Source organism: Mytilus galloprovincialis, chromosome 3, assembly GCF_965363235.1.
Source record: "Mytilus galloprovincialis chromosome 3, xbMytGall1.hap1.1, whole genome shotgun sequence".
NCBI lineage: Eukaryota > Metazoa > Mollusca > Bivalvia > Mytilida > Mytilidae > Mytilus > Mytilus galloprovincialis.
The window spans coordinates 48356406-48367473 of NC_134840.1; positions in this window are offsets into that span (position 1 = coordinate 48356406).

Sequence of the window (11068 nt, forward strand, 5' to 3'; positions counted from 1 at the left end):
TTTATGAAACATGCCATGTCAAAGTGCATTTTCTCCTTTTTTAGTCAAATTTCTAAAACTATACCTTCTAAGCCTGTCTTTTCTTGTTTAAAAACTTAAATTAACCTTAACAGAAGACAAATTTTACAAGTTAAAGCTATTTTAAAGCTCTAGAATGTCAATTTTGTTGTGTATTACCATACCAAAGCCTTGGTTAAAATTTAGTAAATACTGAATTCATTTATAATAGCGGGAAAAAATTTAGGCTTAATTCATGCTAAATTGTGACTTTATACTTGCTAAAATAATAAATTTGATTTAGTCGCATGAAAAAATATAAAGCGTTCCCTTCTAAGGTTTCTACATAACGTGCAATCTTCTTTTCCAAGGGGTAGCCAATAAAGTTTCAATTTATGACGGAACCAAGTCTTTGTGTCAAAATGTCTATATTGGTTGCTAAGGACAATAAACAACAAAACTAACATAAATTGTCATTCTAAAGGTTGTTTCTCCCTCAGAATTGTATCTATAACCTAGTTATCAATAGATTTGTGGTATGATTTGTCTAAAAAAAAAAAGCAATTCTTTGCTTTGTCAAATGCCATAAGGTAGCAATATACAGGAAAAAAACTTAAAATTGACACTCATAATTTTTAAACACCCTCTTTCCCTTCCTGTCTAACAAAGAAGGCTTTATATGTGTGTTATGCATGCATATACTTATAGAAAGAGAATCTTCCATAGATTTGATTTCTAATGGTCATAAGGGTGAAATATAATCCCTCTTGGGTGTAACCATAGCAACAATCTGCATTTCTTAGATACAAAATATAGCAAAAAAGGGGGGTGAACATGTCACAAAAGTCTCCAAAATTTGGTCTAAAGGAAAATTTCAATCAATTACAGTAATACCTTTCCTGAATCCATAGGTTTATATCTATCAAGTGGTCCCTAAAAAATCATATGCTTATCTGCTCGTTTTTCCATAAAATTGAATTGAAAAGATCGAGCGCAAAATCTTTGTTGATAAACACTACAATAATGTATGGACCTATGAACGGTACGGATAGGAAAATACGGACTGTCAATCATATAAATGGCCTATAAAACATGTTAAAAACAATCTTAATGTTCATATAAACCCACTAAGAAGGCTATATTATTCTTCAATTATCTAAAAATCAATTTTATTGTACAAAAACTTTCATATTTAAAAAATTCACAGGGGCCATAATGCGAAACTAAACTTCTAACTGTGTATTGCTACCTTAAGGATTAACATTTTTTTTCCCAATTCCACTTTAAATGGATTTCTGTTTTCTACTAGCTAAAACGAGAAAATTGGCCTGCTAGTTTTGAAAATCGGTTCAGAAATAAATATTTTATGAAGGTTAGCAGTTGACACTGAAATGCAACAAAAAAGTGATTTTATGAAACATGCCATGTCAAAGTGCATTTTCTCCTTTTTTAGTCAAATTTCTAAAACTATACCTTCTAAGCCTGTCTTTTCTTGTTTAAAAACTTAAATTAACCTTAACAGAAGACAAATTTTACAAGTTAAAGCTATTTTAAAGCTCTAGAATGTCAATTTTGTTGTGTATTACCATACCAAAGCCTTGGTTAAAATTTAGTAAATACTGAATTCATTTATAATAGCGGGAAAAAATTTAGGCTTAATTCATGCTAAATTGTGACTTTATACTTGCTAAAATAATAAATTTGATTTAGTCGCATGAAAAAATATAAAGCGTTCCCTTCTAAGGTTTCTACATAACGTGCAATCTTCTTTTCCAAGGGGTAGCCAATAAAGTTTCAATTTATGACGGAACCAAGTCTTTGTGTCAAAATGTCTATATTGGTTGCTAAGGACAATAAACAACAAAACTAACATAAATTGTCATTCTAAAGGTTGTTTCTCCCTCAGAATTGTATCTATAACCTAGTTATCAATAGATTTGTGGTATGATTTGTCTAAAAAAAAAAAGCAATTCTTTGCTTTGTCAAATGCCATAAGGTAGCAATATACAGGAAAAAAACTTAAAATTGACACTCATAATTTTTAAACACCCTCTTTCCCTTCCTGTCTAACAAAGAAGGCTTTATATGTGTGTTATGCATGCATATACTTATAGAAAGAGAATCTTCCATAGATTTGATTTCTAATGGTCATAAGGGTGAAATATAATCCCTCTTGGGTGTAACCATAGCAACAATCTGCATTTCTTAGATACAAAATATAGCAAAAAAGGGGGGTGAACATGTCACAAAAGTCTCCAAAATTTGGTCTAAAGGAAAATTTCAATCAATTACAGTAATACCTTTCCTGAATCCATAGGTTTATATCTATCAAGTGGTCCCTAAAAAATCATATGCTTATCTGCTCGTTTTTCCATAAAATTGAATTGAAAAGATCGAGCGCAAAATCTTTGTTGATAAACACTACAATAATGTATGGACCTATGAACGGTACGGATAGGAAAATACGGACTGTCAATCATATAAATGGCCTATAAAACATGTTAAAAACAATCTTAATGTTCATATAAACCCACTAAGAAGGCTATATTATTCTTCAATTATCTAAAAATCAATTTTATTGTACAAAAACTTTCATATTTAAAAAATTCACAGGGGCCATAATGCGAAACTAAACTTCTAACTGTGTATTGCTACCTTAAGGATTAACATTTTTTTTCCCAATTCCACTTTAAATGGATTTCTGTTTTCTACTAGCTAAAACGAGAAAATTGGCCTGCTAGTTTTGAAAATCGGTTCAGAAATAAATATTTTATGAAGGTTAGCAGTTGACACTGAAATGCAACAAAAAAGTGATTTTATGAAACATGCCATGTCAAAGTGCATTTTCTCCTTTTTTAGTCAAATTTCTAAAACTATACCTTCTAAGCCTGTCTTTTCTTGTTTAAAAACTTAAATTAACCTTAACAGAAGACAAATTTTACAAGTTAAAGCTATTTTAAAGCTCTAGAATGTCAATTTTGTTGTGTATTACCATACCAAAGCCTTGGTTAAAATTTAGTAAATACTGAATTCATTTATAATAGCGGGAAAAAATTTAGGCTTAATTCATGCTAAATTGTGACTTTATACTTGCTAAAATAATAAATTTGATTTAGTCGCATGAAAAAATATAAAGCGTTCCCTTCTAAGGTTTCTACATAACGTGCAATCTTCTTTTCCAAGGGGTAGCCAATAAAGTTTCAATTTATGACGGAACCAAGTCTTTGTGTCAAAATGTCTATATTGGTTGCTAAGGACAATAAACAACAAAACTAACATAAATTGTCATTCTAAAGGTTGTTTCTCCCTCAGAATTGTATCTATAACCTAGTTATCAATAGATTTGTGGTATGATTTGTCTAAAAAAAAAAAGCAATTCTTTGCTTTGTCAAATGCCATAAGGTAGCAATATACAGGAAAAAAACTTAAAATTGACACTCATAATTTTTAAACACTCTCTTTCCCCTCCTGTCTAACAAAGAAGGCTTTATATGTGTGTTATGCATGCATATATTTATAGAAAGAGAATCTTCCATAGATTTGATTTCTAATGGTCATAAGGGTGAAATATAATCCCTCTTGGGTGTAACCATGGCAACAATCTGCATTTCTTAGATACAAAATATAGCAAAAAAGGGGGGTGAACATGTCACAAAAGTCTCCAAAATTTGGTCTAAAGGAAAATTTCAATCAATTACAGTAATACCTTTCCTGAATCCATAGGTTTATATCTATCAAGTGGTCCCTAAAAAATCATATGCTTATCTGCTCGTTTTTCCATAAAATTGAATTGAAAAGATCGAGCGCAAAATCTTTGTTGATAAACACTACAATAATGTATGGACCTATGAACGGTACGGATAGGAAAATACGGACTGTCAATCATATAAATGGCCTATAAAACATGTTAAAAACAATCTTAATGTTCATATAAACCCACTAAGAAGGCTATATTATTCTTCAATTATCTAAAAATCAATTTTATTGTACAAAAACTTTCATATTTAAAAAATTCACAGGGGCCATAATGCGAAACTAAACTTCTAACTGTGTATTGCTACCTTAAGGATTAACATTTTTTTTCCCAATTCCACTTTAAATGGATTTCTGTTTTCTACTAGCTAAAACGAGAAAATTGGCCTGCTAGTTTTGAAAATCGGTTCAGAAATAAATATTTTATGAAGGTTAGCAGTTGACACTGAAATGCAACAAAAAAGTGATTTTATGAAACATGCCATGTCAAAGTGCATTTTCTCCTTTTTTAGTCAAATTTCTAAAACTATACCTTCTAAGCCTGTCTTTTCTTGTTTAAAAACTTAAATTAACCTTAACAGAAGACAAATTTTACAAGTTAAAGCTATTTTAAAGCTCTAGAATGTCAATTTTGTTGTGTATTACCATACCAAAGCCTTGGTTAAAATTTAGTAAATACTGAATTCATTTATAATAGCGGGAAAAAATTTAGGCTTAATTCATGCTAAATTGTGACTTTATACTTGCTAAAATAATAAATTTGATTTAGTCGCATGAAAAAATATAAAGCGTTCCCTTCTAAGGTTTCTACATAACGTGCAATCTTCTTTTCCAAGGGGTAGCCAATAAAGTTTCAATTTATGACGGAACCAAGTCTTTGTGTCAAAATGTCTATATTGGTTGCTAAGGACAATAAACAACAAAACTAACATAAATTGTCATTCTAAAGGTTGTTTCTCCCTCAGAATTGTATCTATAACCTAGTTATCAATAGATTTGTGGTATGATTTGTCTAAAAAAAAAAAGCAATTCTTTGCTTTGTCAAATGCCATAAGGTAGCAATATACAGGAAAAAAACTTAAAATTGACACTCATAATTTTTAAACACTCTCTTTCCCCTCCTGTCTAACAAAGAAGGCTTTATATGTGTGTTATGCATGCATATATTTATAGAAAGAGAATCTTCCATAGATTTGATTTCTAATGGTCATAAGGGTGAAATATAATCCCTCTTGGGTGTAACCATGGCAACAATCTGCATTTCTTAGATACAAAATATAGCAAAAAAGGGGGGTGAACATGTCACAAAAGTCTCCAAAATTTGGTCTAAAGGAAAATTTCAATCAATTACAGTAATACCTTTCCTGAATCCATAGGTTTATATCTATCAAGTGGTCCCTAAAAAATCATATGCTTATCTGCTCGTTTTTCCATAAAATTGAATTGAAAAGATCGAGCGCAAAATCTTTGTTGATAAACACTACAATAATGTATGGATGGACCTATGAACGGTACGGATAGGAAAATACGGACTGTCAATCATATAAATGGCCTATAAAACATGTTAAAAACAATCTTAATGTTCATATAAACCCACTAAGAAGGCTATATTATTCTTCAATTATCTAAAAATCTATTTTATTGTACAAAAACTTTCATATTTAAAAAATTCACAGGGGCCATAATGCGAAACTAAACTTCTAACTGTGTATTGCTACCTAAATACTAAGACCTCTGATAGATCTTAAATGTGCACACACGCTTCAACTCATCAAAGTTATTTCAACTTATTGAAAAAAACCAAAGTAAGAAACACGAAAGCATGATTTTATAGATTCGAAAAGAGCTTGTACGTTAAAAAAAAGGTGAAATCACAAAATTACTGAACATTGAGGAAAATTCAAAACGGAAAGTCCCTAATCAAAAAAGCTCAAACAAATCAAACGTATGAATAACAACTGTCATTTCCTGACTTGGTACAGGCATGTTCTTGTGCATCTTCGCTAGCCAAGGGTTACGATCCACTTCCCTCCTCTCCACGTGGAGAGGAGGGAAGCGGGTCGTAACCCTTGGCTAGCGAAGATGGTTCTTTTGTAGAAATATATCACTGTTAAACTGATGACTCATTATGAAATCTTTATGTTTAAAAGTTATTGTTAGTAAAATGTAGCGATATTTGAAGGACGAACAACATTTTTGTAAGATTTCAACATAGCCCTCAATCCTTGATTTCGGTAATAATTTAGTAAACATTGGACTTGGACCTTGAAGGTACGCGTAGGACTTTTTAAATTTTTGATTCAAGTGTAACTGATTGTTGTTTTTGTAGACAAAACGTTCGTTTAGCATATAAAATTGTGAGCCAGGTATTTTTGATGAGCTTGTTTACCTTTTCTTTTAAAAAATTTCACTTCTTTTTAACACTAACATGAACTCATCATACACAGTTTATTGAGGTACTTTCATTGTTATATTCAGAAACAAAGGTGAACATGCATGATAACAGTTTACCTTTTTCCTTTCTGTTATCTTTATAAAGATTTGGCCTCTAGTGCTTGGATGCCTGTTATCGTGCAGTGAATACTAAATTTAAATACATTCTCAAAATGTCATTTAAACTTGTAAAGCTTGGGAAACTAAGTTCACCAGAAACTGTATTTTTATCCTATCCCTGTCTTCAGATATAATTGACGTATGGTACACAAAAGAACCACCTAGTTTCCAGAAATTAAATTCTACTATGAGACGTTTGAAGACGAAACGCGCTACTGCAGTACAAACTTTGTTCGCTGGTTTCTATGATGAGTTTATTGACTTTGAATCGACTATAATATAACGTACTAGTATCTGTGAAATGATTGTTTTGAAGATATGTTGAAGTTTCTATCAACATGCATTGTAAAGGATGTCGAAATAGGAATTAACCTATACTACTGGGTTTGCAATCTGATACCCCAGACTCAAGTTTAATCTATACAAGACTCATCAGTGGCGCTCGAATTGAAACCGTTGGAAGGCCAAATTAAATAAAATTGCGTATATGTGTTGATGTCTAGATCACTTTCACGTGGTAATGCGATTCACGAGTTAAAAATTAACTTGTTCATTGCTATTGCTTGGTCATACACGACTTAAAAAAAATAATTCTGCATATATTTGAGTTATTAACTAACATTTTTATCTTTGAGTAAATACTACTCAATGTAGGTTATAAATGTGCAAGGAACAACAAAAAATTCGTCATCACTAAAGTATGTGGACAATCATAATGTTAACATGTCTATAAACACACAGTTGACAGTGATTGTTGTTCATCTAGACATCACGCACATTGCCGGATGGGAGAAGTTAAGGGATGGTCATACCTCTATGACAAAGAGTTTATCTCTGATTGGAGAAGTTTAGGGATGGTCATACCTCTATGACAAAAAGTTTATCTCTGATGAGAGAAGTTTAGGGATTGTCATACCTCTATGACAAAGAGTTTATATCTGATGGGAGAAGTTTAGGGATGGCCATACCTCTATGACAAAAAGTTTATCTCTGATGGGAGAAGTTTAGGGATGGTCATACTTCTATGACAAAGAGTTTATCTCTGATGGGAGAAGTTTGGGAATGGTCATACCTCTATGACAAAGAGTTTATCTCTGATGGGAGAAGTTTAGGGATGATTATACCTCTATGACAAAGACTTTATCTCTGATGGGAGAAGTTTAGGGATGGTCATACCTCTATGACAAAGAGTTTATCTCTGGTCATACCTCTATGACAAAGAGTTTATCTCTGATGGGAGAAGTTTAGGGATGATTATACCTCTATGACAAAGACTTTATCTCTGATGGGAGAAGTTTAGGGATGGTCATACCTCTATGACAAAGAGTTTATCTCTGATGGGAGAAGTTTAGGGATGGTCATACCTCTATGACAAAATTTTTATCTCTGATGGGAGAAGTTTAGGGATGGTCATACCCTCTATGACAAAGAGTTTATCTCTAATGTTTCAAAAAATAGTGGACAATGAATGATATCATTGTCAGTGTAAATAGTTGTTGTTTCCTAGTTTTGTGCATTTTAATGTCCTTCAACAATACAAAAAAGGACTGGTTTAATGAAATTTCATGCATTTTTGATATTCAGAATAAAATACACGCATACTCTCTTTTAAATAAGAAATTATAAACATGGATACACATTTGCTTCTTTATGTTTGCAATGACTTACGATATCAAAGGTTCTAAAAATGACCAAAGCGTATGGAAGTGGCGTGTATTTAAATATATTCACCATATACTGCTTGACAATATTAAAGAACTGTCTTTGTCTAGTGTTTGGCATTACTTTTCGGAACTTTCTGTTTCGGTTCTAATATGAAGCAGAATTTATATAGAACCATCTCAACGACATCAGGAAAAGAACCATCTTGAAAAGTTCTTTAATTTAACTTTCAGTTATATTGATGATGTTATGGCATTCAAAAACATTCATTTCCATGAATGCTTTTATCTCATTAATATCATTGAAAATGAAACTAATAACAGTATTAAAAGTAGAAGGTCTGCATCAAACCATCACCCCCTCCCCCATATTTATACAGAAAGACTTCAAACTAGATCCTATGACAATCGTTATGATTTCCAATTTCCAATTGCATCCACACATACCCTCTGCTTCATTGTATTGCGTTTACATATTTCAATTGATACGTTAAGCTCGTGTATGTTCACATTATCGAATAAATGAAAAATCACACGAGTGACATCGACACTACACACGATTGTAAGTTAACATCACGAATTGTTCGACCATTACTATGTCTTGGTGTCTCAACTCACTAGTTTTTGTGGATCTTTAGATACCAGTATGTCGTCTGATATCTTCTTTAGAATGGATGTTGCATATATATCAATAACTTATAAACCTCTCGACGCGTCCTGTGTCGAAACTTTTAGAGTTTGTGCGATTCTTTTGTTTAAACATCGATAAACTACAGTCGATTCAATTTTATGCTCAACGATATAAACTTTGTAATTTAATTTTGCCTTCTAACAGTTTTGTTTCGGGTATGATTTATGCAGAAGAAAATAAATGCCTGGTATCCTTGATGCGTAACCATCGTAACGATGCGACTGCTGCTGGACGTGTCGTCAATGTGTTGACAATGCATATCATTATTAAAATTACTGTTTATAAAATGTTGGTATTACTCGATTAATGTTATTCAATCCCAAGCATAATGTCAGTCATATCTTCCCATGAATATACATTTAATATTTAAAAAATATGCCTTAGTATTTTACGCTGGTGACAGATACAGGAAGAAATTGGCTAGCTGTAAATATATATTTATTTCCTGTTTATAAAATGGGAAAAAATGTTTACGTTTGCCCAATTATTTACTTGAGTGTCGATGTTTAACCTTGGCTGATGTTTGATATATAGGATGCAAGTTATATATCGGTTGCAAGTTTTTTTGTAGACTGTATTCGGTGTTTAGCTTTTGTTCCTTGGTTTTGTCAACTGAACTTCATTTAGATATCACTCGCTTATCTATTTTCCATAAAATTTAGAAGTAAGTCAGCAGTGCTGTACTAGTAGCTAATATAATTTAAGCTTTCTTTGTATCTTTTACTTATTTTATGCAAATCCTCATTTTTGCTTGCTTTTATGCCATCTTAAACCAGCACGTTTGTGTACAAAAAATATTTAAATGCCCCATAATATACCTGGACTCGTTACGTTTAGAGTTCATGCGATACTGTCAAGATTTTGTGGATTTGTTTTTTCTCTTGATTTGTATTTTGTATAAAGTGGATTTATGAAAGTTGAAAATCGATTGACTATTGTCATAAGTACATCCTTTCATAGAACATGAAAATGCTTCTGGCGCTCAACATACCCACTAAATTATCAACTTCATGATGCATGGATTCTTGCCATAAAATAGCTTATAAAATGCAAATCCTACTGTTCTTATTATAAGTATGAGTTCTTGGTATGCTGTCTTTGATATATGTGCAGAATGTGGGCCTATTTGGGAACTGTTGAAGGACGAAAGTTATATCAATTTCAACGTTACGCATTCCTATAAACAGTTTGAGAGCTCAATATTTTGTTGAGGTATCTCTTGGGACAAGCCATGCGTTCAGTACAATGGCCAAGTAGTTCATTTTCAGATTTAAAATCCCTGTAGAACAGAAACCTAAATTTCATGTCGTGGGAAAGAAAAAAATCTTTTTAATGATAATCGTTGTTTGAAGAATAGGCATAATCACATTTTTGTAACAAAAATGGAGATCAAAGATTGGAATAGTGAAATGATGAAATTTATAGAATAGGCGAAAAAAAAGGCTAAATTGTTTTATGCACTGAGGATTATTTTCCCCATGATGTACAGACATGTTTCCCTTTTTTGGTACATGTAAAAAACCGTTAATTTATCAGACTGTCAATGTTTTTCTTTTCTTTAAATATACAAATATTTTTAAGTACATAAAACAAAAATTAGAAATTGTATTAACTATTTATGGTGTTTTAAAATCAGGATACTATCAAATTCAATTCGAATAGAACGTAGTTTTTAGTGTGTGTTGTTAAATAACAATATAAAAGAAGCATACTGTTGATACGGAAATATATAACACTTGACTCAAGCAAGCGAACAATTGTAGCGAACAATTAGCCAGCGAACAACAAGGAGGTAGAATGAAATTCAAAACAGTGTGGCTGTGGTCATTGATTGACACATTAAATTCATCCATTGACTGGGACAATTTACGTGAACGTTTGTCTGTAACGACCACTGTTCACGACGTACCTACGATAGACATTTAAACTGTAGAGTCACCAAAGGTTTCTTAACGCCTTTAATTATAAAATAATTCGAAAAAATGATCAGGAATAACCTTTATGTTTTGATTTATATAATTGATATAAATCAAAACATCGTGTTATTTCTGATTAATTTTTCGAAGTACTTTATTAAGGTGTTGAGAACCTTTGGTGACCCCATAGTTTAAGTGTCTTTAAAAAGTACATAGTGAGCAGTGGTCGTTACAAACAAACGTTCACCTAAATTGTCCCAGTCAATGGATGAATTTAATGTGTCAATCAATGGCCACAGCCACACTGTTTTGAATTTCATTTTATAACTTAAAAGATGTGACGGCCACAGGAAAATGTGTAAGATATATTTGAAAAAAATATATTTGGTGATATTAGAATTACAACTTATTCAGTATGATGGCAGATGTTCTTTGTTGTTTTACGGTTTACATGTTGTGTCAACTATTATTTGTTTGTACGTGATGAGTAATGAGCG